The sequence below is a fragment of the Indicator indicator genome, chromosome 21, assembly GCF_027791375.1.
Source record: "Indicator indicator isolate 239-I01 chromosome 21, UM_Iind_1.1, whole genome shotgun sequence".
In the NCBI taxonomy this organism is placed as follows: Eukaryota; Metazoa; Chordata; class Aves; order Piciformes; family Indicatoridae; genus Indicator; species Indicator indicator.
The window spans coordinates 6180296-6196744 of NC_072030.1; positions in this window are offsets into that span (position 1 = coordinate 6180296).

A 16449-nucleotide genomic window follows, 5' to 3' on the forward strand; every position below is an offset into this window, starting at 1 on the left:
GACCATTTCACCTCCTAAGAGATGCCATCGTCTAGCCTGAGCTATGAGCATCGCGCTGAGGCGCACTTTAAAAACCCCAAACCAACTGTTTTCTGCAACCGTAGGTAGAGGTTTCACACAAATCTTCCTTTTAAAGGTATGAAAGGATGTGAAAAGAAAGCATACGAGACAATGGCATAATGTCACGTAGTGACAGGTTATCCAAACACTCCTTGAAGTAGAATAGGCAATACAATTAGAGGAATTGTTTCTCTGTGAGACGCGGTGGGTTCTGGAGGGCTTTCCCTTAACGAGGGAGTTGTTTTCATTGTTTTCAGAAGAAAACGTGGCCGTTGTATTTTAAAAGCTGCGGCTGTGGGAAGGCAGTGTCCACTCATCAGGCTCATTAGCATAATCCTTTGTCTGGTTCAGAAATGTTTGTTAAAGAACTTCTAAAACGGCAACAAAACCAAAACCAAAACAAAACAAACAAAAAAATTTGCTATTAGAGTCCCCTGACCGCTGTGCCGACTCATCCACTTCCAATGCAGACTGTGTTTTTACCACATGGTTTGAGGTGTTCTGGCTTTGGAAACTGGTTTTTGTATTACTCACTCATTTTATTAAAAAAAAGCCCCAGAACAAGAAGTCTTCCTTTATGACCAGACCTACTATGGTGGCAGCTGCCAGCTAGAGCAGCTCTGTCCAGTCAGCCCTGCCAGCAGATCACTACTCATAGCTGTGTACTCACATTGGAATAAAATATGGAATAAAATCTTTAGGGATAGATCCAAAAGCCACAGAAGGTCGTAGCATGAAAAAGGACAACTGATGTTGGCCAAAACCCTCAGCAGAGTGGGTGTTGCCCTGTTCTATGTCTGAACCAGACCTCTGCTCCTGCCCATGTGGACAAGGAAGGTTGGCAGTGTCCCACCTCAGGCTCTCCTGACACACAGCTAGATGTTCCACACAGGAATGTGTAACATACCTGAATTCCCCAAGGGAATGAAGAGGTACATTCCTGTGCTGACCCATGAAATTTGTCTCACTCTCTTCCAGCATTGGCTCAGCTAGGTCTCCACTGGGAATACTGCAGGAAGGAATTTAGACTCATCAGTAACATTTACACTTGATTGAGAAATATGCTTGCTAGAAAGAGCAGTGGGCAAAGTCAAGACTGCTTCCCTGTGCTCAGGGCTGGCACAAAGCATGTCTGGGAGCCCTGAGGAGGGAGCTGAGCCACCTGGGATTTTGGTCCATCTTCTGAGAGTCTGAAATAAGAAAATGGGGCTTCTAAGAGAATTTTGGACAGCATTTGACAGGGAGGGACTGCAGGACTGGTTCTCCATGCAGTTCAGAAGATGACTGAAAGACATTACAACCACAGGCAGTGATGAGAAAAGCAACTGAAAAAAGGATTGGTGATGCTGGGTAGCTCTGCATTCCTGCTTCCTAGGATTTATGTATTTATGGATGAATTTAATACTTGGTGATCAAAAGAGTTCAAATAGTGGTTGTATTAATGATTTCAGCATAACCCTTAAATCCCAGGATGGCAGTAGAAATCTTCTGCTTGGTCTTAATCTTCTGACACTCTTTATTAAGAGCTAAATTAAGTGCTGTTGCCTTATGATAAAGCAGCTTGCAGGAATGCAAAGTGTAGTACTGTCACCTGCAGTGTGTGTACACTCTCTGCTCTGATCTCAGGTTCTGGTCAGCCCAGCTAGATCCTTCCCCAAAATGAGTTACTGAAGGGAAAATCTCCCTTTGGGCTTTTGTTGTTGTTGTTGATACTTGGACAATTCTCACCTGGTCTTCTTGACTCTGGCTCCCAGTTTGCAGAGTGATGCACACCATTGCCTATGTTTGTCAGGGTCTATCACTGCTACAGATATCCCCAGACAGAAGAGCCCAAGTCCATACAGACTGGTTTGGCCCACAATTGCCACTCTTCTTCCTGTTTTCCCAATATACCTATTTGGTACCTGTCAAAGATCCCTGCAGGACTCCCAGCACATACAAGTATTATGCACCTTGCATAATGCTTGCAGCAAAGACCTGCCTCATTCTGGAGTTCAGGACAGTGTGATCTGTGCTTTGTGGACAAGGAAATACTAATATGCCTCAAAGAAATATGAGAATCACCTCATCATTCCTCTTTTTCTCTTCCTCCCACCTGCTCCCTAAAGTATATTGATCTTTGATGGGCTTGTTTTCCTGAGTCAATATGGGATGGAAATAAGTGATATTTGAAGCTGTTCTCAAACCTCAAGATAGTTTATTCTGGGCTTTGTTAACCCAAGCACAAAGATGACTCAGTTTCTAAGGTAGGCATAGTCTTACCCGCTAGTCAAGGGTAATTCCATCCCCAAAGACCACAACTGTCAGCCCCAGTCTTCATTTTGGAGCTATAAGATATCATAAGATCTGATTCTGATTGCCTTGAATGAAGGACAGGGACTTTGGGGTTGACATGCTATTGTATTCTCACACATTGCTCTCTCAGGGGGGGCTGGTAAAGACAATCCTCTTGCAGAATCAGATGGTAATACTGAGGGCAGATAAAAACATTTTTGTAGTTTCTTCATCTTCCTTACACTGGAGGTCCCAGAACTGGATGCAGTATTGCAGATGTGGTCTAACAAGTGCCAAGGACACTTCACCCACTGGCTGTGCTCTTTCTAACACAGCCCTGCTGCTATTGGGGTCCTTTTCTGCTCATGTTCAGTTCACTGCCTCACCCACCACTTTTCAGCATGGCTGTTCCCTGGTACTATATCACAGGGTTAGTCCCTCCAAAGTGCAGGACTTTGTGTGTGTCCTTGCTCAGTTTTGTAGGGTTCTTGTTGGCACATTCTCCAGTCTGCTTCCACCCCTCTGAAACCTTCCAAGGTCTTTGCATCAAAGGTGAAATGCTAATGCTGTCTCAGTGTTCCCACACACGCTGTGAGGAAGGCAGGATGTTACACTGGCAGATCCTGTTTCTTGAAATGCATCTAGGATATATCCAGAGAAGAAAAAAGAGGAAGGAATGGGGTCCACAGACACAGCATATCTCTCCATGCCCTGACACCCTCCCAACCTGAGGTTAGTTGAATCCCTGTTTAGTATAAGATATGTGGCAATATCTCAACGTTGTGGCCTTCAAGTGAATGCAAGGTTTAAGACTTGAGGGAAAGACATCCATAAATTCTCTGAGTGATGAATGGTTGGCAGTTTCATTTGAGTACTTTCTGCTACAGATGTTTAACATTTTTTATTCCAAGGGCATATGCCAGAGAACAGAACAAGGAGAGGTTTTCATCTGAATGTTTACATCTCTAGTATGAAGCAGGCATGGTCTCTGAGGGCCAGCAGAGCCAGAGCAGTTGCACATGGAGTATCCAAGCCAGGAAGAAGAAGAATGGAAACACAACTGGGTTATGGGCTTGACAGAAGCCTGACAATAACGTGATGTGCTTAGCTGGGCAAGGTGGGAGCTGTGATGTTCCCAGCTGGCAACTGCTGGTGACTTAATACTCCCAGACGGAGGCTGGGGGTGAGATGAAATCCCCAGTTGGTTGCCAAGGCTTGCCTCAGTGCATTCCCATTTGTACATGTAGCTTCCCTGCAGGATGAGAAGGGTGGGTGAAGTGTAATAAAGCAGCTGGTCTATTAGAAGCTAAGCTTCGTGGAGAACAGCACAAACATGCAGAATCCCCTTAATCTTAAACTTTATTACCCTAGATAATAGGCTTTGGTAGTGACAACAATCAGCTGAAATGCAGAATTGTCTTGGCTCCTGCAGCACCTGCCATGTCAGTCAGTCAAAAGCCATCTTCTGCTGCACAACAAAGTGGCTGCTTGGTACAAGCAAGCCGTAAGTTTTGTTTGTTTCCTTTGAAAAGGCAAGGGAAAGCTGGGCATCCTCCCTTTGTAGATTGTAGTGTGCACTCTGAACCTGCTGTAGGGGAAAGGCTAAAGCCATATGAAAGCCTGCTTGCTTGCTTTACCTCCAAGGGGCCAGAGAAAGGCATCTTTTGTCCACTGAAGCCCACTTGAAAGAGTAGGGCTTGTTATTCCTGCTCTGAATTAGGTCAAGCTTCCCAATACTCACCCACCAATGAGAAAGGGAAATATCAGGAAACCTGTTCACAAAATCTTTATCTGTGCCACTTGCAATGTCTCTGATATGAAATTAATTTAATGATGTGAGGCACAATTCAGACAAAGCATCTCTCATTCTCTTTTTGGTGGAAAACTTGGACCCTGAAGCCAAATGCACACATGAGCTACCCACTTCCTCTAAGTGGGCAGAAAAAGAGAGCTTTCAAATAAAAGACTTTACAAATTGGCTTGGCTTTATTAATTTTTCTGTGTTTTGGGATTTTTTTTAAATTAAGTTTTTTCCACAGCCCTAGAATCAAAAGATGAGGGGGAAAAAATATCTGCTTATCATAAGCTGTTTTTCTGGCTAGAAATATTTCAGTATGAACTTTGGTTAAAAGAATAAGTAAAAAGTGACAGAGGGTAATTTTTAAATCATGAGAAAGAGCAGCTCTAATAAAAATTTGTGCCAATTATTTCAACTTTTTCATGCCCTCTGACAACAGCTGGAACAGGTAGTGCAGCAGAAGCACATAGTGCAAGATACATTGGGTAGGAAAATGGGCTTGGTTAAGGAGGTCCAGGCAGGATAGTCAGTAAGTCTAAATGTTATGAATGTTAAAGCTCAGTCTAGTGGGTTAATTCTGATTCTGTCTTGTTCACAAATACAGGATCTTTCTCTTTTAATGTCTGGTATTTCACTAACTCCTCTGAAGGTAGTGGAGAATAAAAAGAAATAAATGGAACCCATCAGTGTATTTTGACTTGCAGAACTACAGAAAGGCAATAGAAAGTGCACTGAAACCTACCTCTCCCTGAAGGCAGAAGCAGTCAAACCTGAAACAAAGCAGCAGTGACCTGCCAGCTGCAGACAGCGAGTGGTGGAAAACCATTGTCACGGCAGAGCAGAAGCCATCAAGCAAACTGGCAGACAAGAACTGGGAAACAAGGAAGCCTGAAAGAGGAACTTAACACCATCTCAGCACAGCTTTAGAAGAAACACTGCTTCAAGTCTGACTTACCTCACCTGAGTCATCTTTGCAACTCACATCTGGTCCAAGCAATTTGAGAACTCCCACCAGCTCACAAGCTTTATCTCCCTCCTGTCTCAATGGGACCAAACCCCCCTCCTTCAGCTGGTTCCACTTCCCCTGGCAGACACAACCGAGACACCTCGGCTTCCTCTGCGATGCTGTATTGATTTCTGGCAGTCTCTCTTTCCCTAAGGAATTGATTGCACTAGATCAAATTAAGAACAATCTGAGCATTTAATGGGGCTCCTTCAATACGATGAAGTTTGATTGCTTGAAGTTGAAGTTCATGATAATTATTTATGCTGACGGCAGCCTCACAGCCAATAAAGACTGACCTGTGCCTGAAGGCCTCAGTCTCTCCATCAGGCAATTATTTTGATCCTGCTGTGCTCACCCAATACACATACTTTTTGTTGTTAAATATGGCAATGATGACCAGAGAACAAAATGCATTTCCACCACAAGCTGGTATCAGAATTCTAGCTTTGTTTCTATTCTGTTACCAAATTAAATTCTCGTGCCTGACTAGCAGCAGCCAGTCAGCTTCATAAAGTCATAGAATCATATGGTTGGATGAGTCCTCCAAAGGTCATCTAGTCAAATCCCCCTGCTAGCAAGCAGGGCCATCCCCAATTAGATCAGGTTGCTCTAAGCCCCATCAAGCCTGACCTTGAACATCTCCAGGGATGGGGTCTGTACCTCCCCATTGGGCAACCTGTTCTCTAGTTTAAAATCATTGCCCCTTGTTCTAGTGCTACATGCCTTTGTAAGCAGTCCCTTCCCAGCCTTCCTGTAGGCCTCTTTCCCTTCAGCAGCCAGCCCAGATCCCTGCTCCTTTGGTCACACTCTTCTCCCCGGTGCAGATTTCTTCCTCTGGGCAAGTTCTTGGTATTAGATCTTTCAAATGCAGGAAGAGCTGCCCTGCCTTACACAGTAATTCACCAGTCAAGGAACTGAGTAGAAAAACCACTGTCTTAGCTTGTCTAAATGTAAAAATGATGTTATTTAAGAAAAGGGTTTGTGTGACAATTAGAAAATGTGAAAATTAAAATGAAGCTGCATGGATGCAGCAGGGACAAGATTCACTTTCACAGACCAGTGCCATGCATGCTGGAGCAGCATGACTCCAAACCCACTGCTTTGGCCAGGCAGACAAGGTGCAGTCATAAGGTGGCAGCTGATCAAAGGGGAAAAAAAAAACACATTTCAGAGGTTCCCTCAGATGGTTCTGTTTGTTTCTTGATTTGGCTTTCAATTTCTGCATCATTGTATATATTTTGGTTAAGCAATTTTAAACTCTGTCAAAGGAGATCTTGTCTCAGGAGGTTGCCCTGAAACCTAACAAAATCCTTGAGGGGCCAGGCAAAAGGAGGATGGAGGTGCCCCCCAGTACTGGTCAGGGTTTGCATTTGGGGAGGGAAGTTGGACACTTGGAGCAAGGAGAGGATTTTTGGCAGTAGGGCTTGACCCAATTAAAGAAAAGGGTTCAAACCTGCTTCTCATTTTAAAATAAATTTAAAAATAGAAGGAAGACGTTAGGGAGGCAATAGAAAGCTGCTGTGTTCTGCTGAGCTGCCCAGGCCAGTCACAGCCCTGCTGTAAGTTCTTCAATAACACTGAACTTGGGGTGACCCTCACAGACAAGAATTGCTTTAGCATAGGTTTGACAACAGCAGCAAGAAACTCTCTAAAAATAAGCACAAGCTTAAAATAAATGTCACCCGTGGAGACCTGCTCATGTAAAGAATCCCATGCATCTCCTATGTTTTCTGTGATTAGCATCACAGCTCTTGGCAGTTTGAAAAATGACAGTTTTCAAGGGATTTCCAGTGCTCCCTGCTCCAGTTTCTAAGCTGGCAAGGAGCCAGCCAGGACAGACAACAGGTGGCCTTTAAAGGAACCTCATGGGGCAGCTCTGGGCCAGCATCTCTGCCCATTCACCCCAATACCTAGCTTGTTTAAAGGTGGCATATGAAGCCAAATTTAATTGCAGTGCCTGGAACAAACACCTTTTCTCACCTTGTAGCTGTAACATGGTTCATTTCAAATAGCTACAGAGCATACCTTGCAATGCTGAGTACCCAAAAGCCCACCAAAAACTTAGTTCGTTACCCTTGTGAGGGGGGAATGAGACAATTTTCTGCTCATCAGCAGAAAAAGGGGAAATTTCAGCTGCAACTACTGGAAGAATTACTTGTTCTTGAAGAGCTGCCCACAAGACATACAGAGCAAGAGGCACATTCACAATTCCAGAGCACTTGTAGAGGATTTCCCATTGTAATTAACCACCTGGAAATTAGCCCTTATCCTGCTAAGGTGTTAAGGCAGTGCACACATCCCTTGCTGCTGTGCTGAATCAGAGATCCAGAAATCCCCAACATTCACTTGATTTGATGGGAAGTAATTCTTCTTTCACTAGGGAAGAAGAAAGCCTTTTATTTAAACCGGCTGAAGTTTGTTTTTTCTAGCTCATTCAGTCCTCATTCAGAGGACAAGGGAGTCCTCTCAAAGTCTGAGGACCAGGAGCTGGTGAAGGTGAAAGCTGTCAGCTGTGCTGTGTGCACCACAGGATGACTTTTGATTTGGTGGGTAATGGAGAAGATAGACTAATTATTCTTTTCTGGCTCTTTGGAAGGACATTTCTCAGCTGACAGGCTGACATCTTGCAGGCAGCTGTCTCACAATATGAACTGCTGACGGTTAGGAAGCCCACCTTGCATACCTCCTCTTATTAATGTTTTAGAGAATGGTATGTTTAAAAAAGGTTGGTTTGGCCATTGGAGATGAACAATTAGCACATACATGGAATTGCACGTGGCAGTCAGTGAGCAGTCCAGGCTCCTGTGTTTTATCCTCATAGGAAGACTTCAAGTATTTAAAGAATTTGTATCAAGTTTCAACAAATATATAGAAAATAAAATGTTTTGAGCTTTAAATACCAGTAAGTTCCAGAGAAAGCAGACATGCTTTCATGTTGTCTGTAAACTGGGTTATTTTTTTTCCCTCAGACAAAAGCTAGTTAGATCCCAAGTGTAAACTGAAATACTCACCTGAGAGCAGATATTCACACAATCCAGGTAATCCTAACACAGCACTTTCTCCGGTGACAAACCAGAGAACTGACTTCTGAGAAACATAAAAATGAAAAAGTCTACATCCTTCACTTGTTTCCTGATTAAATACACTTCTGCTCTATCATCACTGATGGGGTCAGTCTGGTCCAGTGACTTTTGATGAGACAAAGTGGTGGACTTGCTGTTGGCCTTTTCTAAGTGCCTACATCTTAGAAAAAAATTGGCTATATCAGCTCACTAAGTAACAAAACTTGTGAAACGGCTTATTTTAGTCATCATCTGAACTAGTAGCAATTATGCCTGTAATAGGAAAATGAGGGTTTAATGCTGATTAATGAAACTGCTAAACTGTCAAGACTGCTATGGGTCTCTGGAGACTGTCCCCTAAAATAGTTGCCATCGTATATGTGATATGGCTTTTTTTTTTGTAGGGCCAGATGTGAAGCATATGGTGACCTGTTACAGGAGGGATGAGCCATCAGTCCTGGTTGGATTGTACTGGGCAAAATACCCAAATGGAAAGATAATGTCCAGTGATTATTACAGGATCATAGCAGCTTTTTAGAGGGTAAGGGACGATGATGGACTTGGGAAGTTGCCTAGCTCTGTTCCTGCCTGAGAAAAGTAACATTATTCTTCTATGCTTATTCATATCCTAGAGGAATACCATGCTGCTGGCAGTGCAAACATACTGTAAAATACACTGTGACTTCCTACCACTCTCTCCTGCCCGTTTCAGGTACCCACTATTCCCACTGCTGAAGGGAAGTCCTGTGGGGTGGTGAGTGCTGGTGAAGGAAACCTGTGGTGCTCCCCAGTTCTTGGCCTGATGGCTGGCAGGAGCAAACCTTGAAGGTACTGCAGCAGAAGAGGCAATGTGCTGTGTGACTGAAAGGATACTCTACTGTCCAGACCACAAAGTAGGCAGGAACAAAAAGAACTACCTGTGTAATGATGCTCATTGCTCTTCTATGCAGAGACATAATTATAGTATAACTGGGCACGTTTTACTTCTTTCTGGGCAGGGTCCTCACTCACAACAAACTGGTAAGCAGCTGCACTGAGCTCTGGAGGGCTGTCACGAGCGTGCTTGTGCACCCTGGCAGGAGGAATGAGGGCAAGGCTCTTTTCTGACCAACCATATTTCTCCATACCCATTAGCTTGATTGTTATCCAATACTGTACTCAGTCTTCAGTATGTTGGCAGGTGTTGGCAGAATATAATGAACTGCTTTTCAGTTTTGCTGCTGCCATATTGTATTATTCCTTGGTATGATTCTGTCAATTTGTGAACAGTTTAACCTATTTACTTATGTGTAAATGGACAACAGTTGAAGATTAGAGAGGCTTCATTTGCTATGAAGAGCTACTATCTTGTCTCAAAGGAGAAAGAACCAGCTGATGACAGGTCACCTACTTCCTACCACAGATGTAGCAAATTATCATCACAGTGCCAGCCTACACTTAGAGTAACAAATACACACCAGCAGGGCTACACACTGAGTTTGAGAAGCCAGAACACTGTAGAGAGCTATTTCAGTAACTGAGCATGTGAATAAATATGCAGGATGATTCAGATTCACACACACTTGCATTGTGTCTCATATCCATTTCTGCAATCAGTGCTGTCTGGCCAAGTTTACTTTGAACAAGATGTTCTTGTTGAATGTATGTTTGGAGGAGGGAGTAAATTTTGTGTTATCTCCTCCTAAACACATTTCCAGTATTTTTTTCCATCACCATATTCTTGGGCTTTAAGATGGTTCCATCAGATTAAAGTCCTCTTCTTATAACCTGTGAGATTTTGCTGTTTCACAGCACCTAATCCTGCATCCCTAACTCACATGAGCAGCATCACCGACTTCATAAAATCAGAATCACAGAAATGCTGAAACTACTTCCTGCGATTCTGCAACCACACAAGGCTGATCTATTGCAGTAAAAGTCCTCTTCAAATTGTCTGGTAACAGAAGTTAAGGCCAAGCTTTCTGTGACAAATAATGCTACCACACTTTAACTGGCATTCATACAGATATTCAGGCCTATAAATGATACTACTGAAAGCCACAGCTACAGCTGGGGTTGTCTGCATATGGTTACTACACTCCAGACAGATAATTCCTTCCTTGGAAAAGTCTGTTTTCATAGTAACGTGGTTACAAAGCAGTCTCTCAAGTGCCACTGTGTGGGTAAAGCACATCACAGACAGAAGGTAATGACTGCTGACACCAGAGCAGCTTTCCTCTTGTTCCATATAAAAGCCAGCAAACTCTAAATCAGCAGTGCAACCATGCTGCTTACCTGCCCCCATTGTCTGAGCACGTCTTTGCAGCAGGGAGCTAAATCTATCACAACATAGTTGAAGGAAAAAAAAAAAAATTACTTCATGGTATATAGAAGCCTGACTGGCTGGGCTGAAAAAAATTAAACAGGGATTAATATCTCCACAAAGAGCACTTCCTACCCAAGGATTAGTGAACTACTTCACACACAAAACCAACATCAAAACCAACACCCCACCACCCCCCCAGCCCAAACAACAACAAAAACATCTGAGATGGGATGCTCTTAAAATTGTTTTTGTCCTGGGCACTTTGGCACACACCCTTGTAAGCTTTGCCAGAAGGGAGAGTTCAGTAAGCAAGTCACCAACCAAATTCTGTTTGTCTAACACTTGCCTGCACACTTAAGCCTGGAAAATCCAGTATGGCTGTAGAATGCCCTTTCTGGTATCTATTTGTTAGCACTGGTTCCATCTCACAGCTTGAATGTGAGAAGTTTTGATTCTCCCAGTTAGGAAACTGGTTCATTCTTGTTGTAAGACCTTTCCAAATCAAAAGCTATGGGGAACCAAGCAGCAGTGAGATGTCAGAACAGGAAAGAAGGGTTCAGTGGTTCAGTCTTTTGTTTGGCCACAACTCACAGGTGTGACTGTAGCTGATGGCCTTGATTTTTGTCTCATGGCTGTTCCAACTATAAAAATACCAGTTACTGGCAATTTGCTTTCTCCAGTTACTTGACTTGAGCAACACAGGAAAAGGACTCTCTTAACCATGTTGGACAGGCAACATCAAGTCAAGAAGGTCTGAGCCTTGCCTGGAGTGCCACTGTCATGCAAATGAGAGCAGCAACTTTTCCAAGCAGGTATTTGCATAGCCAATTGTTTGCTCTAGGGCATTACACTTATAAGAGTGAATTTTAAGTGCAGCTGTCCACTGTGCTTGAGTCTAACTGCTAACTGTAGTAGCTCCATAGGAATGTTGGAACAACAGGTAAGATGTTTTACATAGGACATATCACAAAACTGGAATTTTTCTTCTTTTTTTTTTTTTTTTTACATATTTCTAGATACCTTAAGGACATTAAAGTGTTGGGGTATCCAATAGGATTTAGATGTTCCTGGCAATGTAAAGATCTATGAAAAACTGGCTTCAGTTTCATGATAGAAACCCAAACCGAAAATAAAAATAAACCACTTGAATTTCATTTTAAGCTGATAATTGCTATTGAATTCCAAAGTTCTATAGCTGGTATAATTGATTATGAATAATAAGCCTATGCATTTTGTAGTTCTAAGTCTACAGTAAATTCAACAGCACTTTGTACAAGAAGTTGTTCTGTTGATTAGGAGACCTTAATCAATACAATGCAGCTCCTCTTAGGAACCACCACTCTCCCAGCGTTAGCTGGGTTTGAGCCAGGTGCCTTGTAGTGTCAATACAATGCTCAAATAATGCTGGCTCCAAAATTCTCTAGATACCTCATAACACAAAGCCAATAACAAGGTGGTGCTGCTGACAGAGCTGTGCGTTCTGTCTTACAGTAATGCAAAGATTTTGTACCTGCTGCAAACCTTTTAAAGAATCTACGACAGTGATCACCTTCAGAGTGTGGACTAAGCTAATTCATCACTTATTTGACTTATTTGCCTGATGAAGAAAACAAACAAACAAACAAACAAAAAACCCACCAAAACCAAACCTAACAAAAACTCCCAAGATGCACTATAACATTTTTAAGATGACTGAAAAAGCTTTTGCTCTGTGTCTAACAGAGATTGCTTGTTCTGTCACCAAAAGCTTGATTTTATTTGTTTATCCTATTCCAGTTTAATTAAACATGCAGGAATTAGCTTTGATTTTTGTTTTCCCCTCTATCTGGAAGTAGTCCCTGTCACAAGCCAGCCTGTGTTCCAGGATCCTGGGATGATTTTCTTGGGGTAACAAAGGAGTTGTGTTCTCCATCTATTTGCAAAGGAAAGGTGTAATTAAAAAGCTGTAACATTGCTCAGGAAATGTAAATTCAGTTCTTAGGACTGTGAGATCTCCTGTGTGATCAGTCAGTCACCTTTCAGTGTTCACTCAAGAGACTCCCTTTCTCCTACCAGTTCGGTTTCCTGTCCCTTTGGGCTCAGCTTCACACGGGAGATCCCCTTGTTATGTGCATCACAAGCTCTAAAACCAACCAGATCCATGATGACTTTGTGCAGTATTATCCATATTGACAATTAACCACCAAAAAGTTACACTCTTCCTCTAAGTGCCACGACTCCCAGCAGCCTGAAACACTCACATGGCAGGGATGTTGAAAATGCTTGTACACAATATGCAAAAAACTTCAATCTGTTGTGCTGTTCCGTCTCTGACACTCCATCACTGAAAGCTCTTGCAACAAACTGACATGTTTGAGACACATTAGTAGTAACAGCAGTACAAAAAAACTTTTTAAATGGGATTTGAAGAAGACTTCAAATCTTTATTTTATACTTTCAAGTCTACTTTTGAATCTTTTGTAGTTTATCTAAACTGCTAGGACTTTCGCAGTCCTAGCTCTTCAGTTCATAAAGCTGACAAGTCCTATTGTACTCTTGAGCCATCTGCCCAGACAAATACTACCCTATTTGAGGAAGAGATGAATGTAAGCCATTCATTCAGTTATCCTAAACTGAGATACATGTTTTTGTTAGCTTCCCTCTCATGAATGTAAACCTTAGGTACAAAATAAGTTACTACATTTTGTAATAAGAATTGCAGGGAAGTGCTGCCTCAAAAAAAATGAAGGACTGCTCTTTCTATTCTATAATCAACAAATCCCAAATTGAGCCTCAGGAAACCTTCCTCAGAAAAACCCAGTGGTAAACCAAAATGAGACATGTCCTTATAGCCACATCCTAATTGAATCACTACCAAACTGGCTGGCTCAGGCTGGAGATGGAGGTATGGAAAGACACAACTAGATGGGGGAAAAGGAAATCAATATGGATAACTGAAAACTGATTTAGTGCACTAAGCTCACTCAGACTTCTCCTGCATTTCCTCTTGATTAGGCTGACAGGAACTGAAGGTGAAAATGTTAAAACATGACTTTAGTCTTCCACGCTACACTCAGGCTGCACTCATTTATTAGAGTCCCTTTCTTTGTGCTTCTGTAGGTCGAGAGTGCTCTGATGGCAGGGACTTCCTGCAAGCGTGCACAAGCCTTATCATAACATGATTTGATCTGAGTAACATGTGAATGCAAAGTAGCAATGATGATGGTGTACAAAAGACTGGTTACTATGAATGAGGAATCTGCAAAGAAGCTGGGATCTACAACTCAAAGAATAGAAAGACAAAATGCACAGCTTTGTGTTGCAGGCTTTGCTCCCTGCAGCTTTTACAATGCATTCCTCATTCCAATAAGAAGTTACTGTGTTGGGCAGGCGAATTCAGGAGCCCTGACTATCTATAACTGCTAAAAAAATTATCAAGTTAAAAAAACAAGGAAAAAACCACAAGAGGTAGAGGAGAAAAGGATGAAAATTCCAGAAATGTAATTCAATAAGGTGTGGTCAAACATAAGGTCTCAAAGAAGGCTCCTGGGTCAATTTAACGCAGAATGGAAGGACTACAGGGTTTGGAAGTCACCCTGTGACTAAATTACAGATAGTTTCCAGGAGTTTCCTTAATCAAATTTGTCTAGGGAGAAAATATTGGTGTCAGTGAGAGGAAAAATCTGATTCACGGAAAATGGAAAAGAGAAAGGCAGCTTCAACCAGGAGTTAGTCATCAATCTATTTCTTAGACAGAGTCTTGGCTACACCCATTCTCCTGGTAGAACTTGCCTGGAGTAGACCAGATTGATTTGACAGTCTCTTAGCCTAATAAATGCTTGACCTCAAGGTCTGCTGAATTCACTAAATTCACTATGCAGAGAGAGAATTGGGAACCAATCACCTCTGGGGAACATCCTGTTGTGCAGCCCTCCCCTGATAAAGGCCTTGACTGCTTTCAGCCTTATCGAGACGACTAGATGAAAGCTGCTCTCGGAAGAAGAAAGGTTAATCGACTACGCTGCTGTTAATCAATCACTTGGAAAGATTCAGCACTCACAATAGGTAGGTCCCTCTTCCTGCCAAGAGGTTCTTGCATGTTAACCAGGGACCATCTCCTCCAGTTTGAAGGATGAGTAATAGACAGAAACACAATCCAAATAGATGCCTTGTGTCTGAGCCAGAGCCAGCTGAAGTCAATGAAAGACTCCCAGTGAGTTCAATGGGCTTGGATCAGACACTGAGAAAGACTTATTACCCAAGGTTTATTCTGCATATAGATATTGAGCTACATCTAGTAGTGAAGGATCCTTGAAAAAGGCAGATTCATCACACTTCTGCTGCCTCCCTGAGAAATCAAACTTCTTCAAACCATACTGTGTCCCACTTACCCTGATTGCCAGATACGGCTGACATCCAGCGAAGGAAAATTACCTGCCTGTGACAGCAAAGACAGACATGTGCACACTGCACAGTCCCTACAGAGAAAAGAAAGAAAAAAACCCAAACTGCTTCATGTTTTCCTGGCCTTTTTGTAATTGCCTCTAGCCAAAATGATAGCCTTCTCAGAAAAGGAAAAGCTAGATCTGAAAGGACAAAGGAAAACTGAGGGAATCAAATTAAAAAGATCTTGCCATGGACAATAAGCTCAGTGTTGAACAACTGGTTGTATGCAAGGTGATGCTGAAAGCTACAGAGAAAAGAAATACAGCAGAAAACACCCACTTAGAAAGTACCTCTAAAGAGCAGGTATTTCTCTGAATTAACAGCTGTATTCAGCAACATCAGCTGATCACCAAGTGCTGACTATCCTTGATGTCTGTCAAGTAGAGTCTCAGGCTGTTCTTACAGATCCAGGCCCTCACATGATAACACACCTGCTTCACCACACAGCCAAAAAAAGCCACATGGCAAACAGCTGACACCAAAAGATACACACCATCAGGACAGGTTACAGGTACCAGTTTACTGCAGTCTGGTCCAGAATTCTGCTTCTTCAAGACATTGTTTCTGGTCTTTTCCCACTGCCAGTCTTACCCTAGGCAGACTCCTGGCTGAACTTATGCCAGCCTTTACTCAACTGGCTTCATCTGCTGCCAGAATGTTTCAGGCTGCTCAAAACCTGGAACAAAGCTGCTGGTTTGAAATTCCTTTAGGAATAACCTAGTTTTTCCTAGCAGCAAATACCTAAGAATGACAGACTGGTACCATGGACTGTACCTGGGAAGAGGCTAGTGAAGAGGCACCAGGTCCTTCAGAAGGCTGGAAAGCAACCCAGATGCTATTGCCTGCTCACCTGGAAGTTCATAGCACTATAAAGCATCCCAGGCAAGGCTACCTCCTTCCTCCTTATGCAGTGATAACAAGCAGGGATCAGTGAAAGAGAATGCTCTAAGGTGCACTGTGTCTGTGATTTCTATGTGCTCCAAGAAAATGCTCTGAAGAAGGGCAGGGATCTTAAATGTAGCCATGTTCTTCACCATTAAACACCTGTGGCTGCCAAAACCAATTCTTTAGTCTCCTCATTGCTGGCTGAAAAAAAAAAACCCTAGAAGATATTCCTGCATCTACATCCAGAAGGAAGGACTGATTCTTGGTGACATTTTTCCCTTTGGCTCAACTGATAAAATAACCATCAGCACAAGCAAAGCAGGGCAGGTATCACTAGAGTGAAGGTGCCTGTCTGCTACGTAAGCAAACCTCACAATAAATTCCACAAGCAAAACAAGAACTTAAGAGCAGCTTCCTTCCCAAAAGAGGCTTTGGTATAGCAGCCTTATAAATGTGAAAGTTCCAGCCTAGCTCCATAGCTATGTGTAACACACATTGCATCAAATCCACAAGCAGCAGTCCTCTAAGCAGCACTCTAAGAACCTAGAATTTGTTGTCAGTAACCTCTCTAGCAAATAAAGTTAACAACCTGCTAAGATAAATGGCACTACTCTGTGGCTTTCCAGGTCTTATT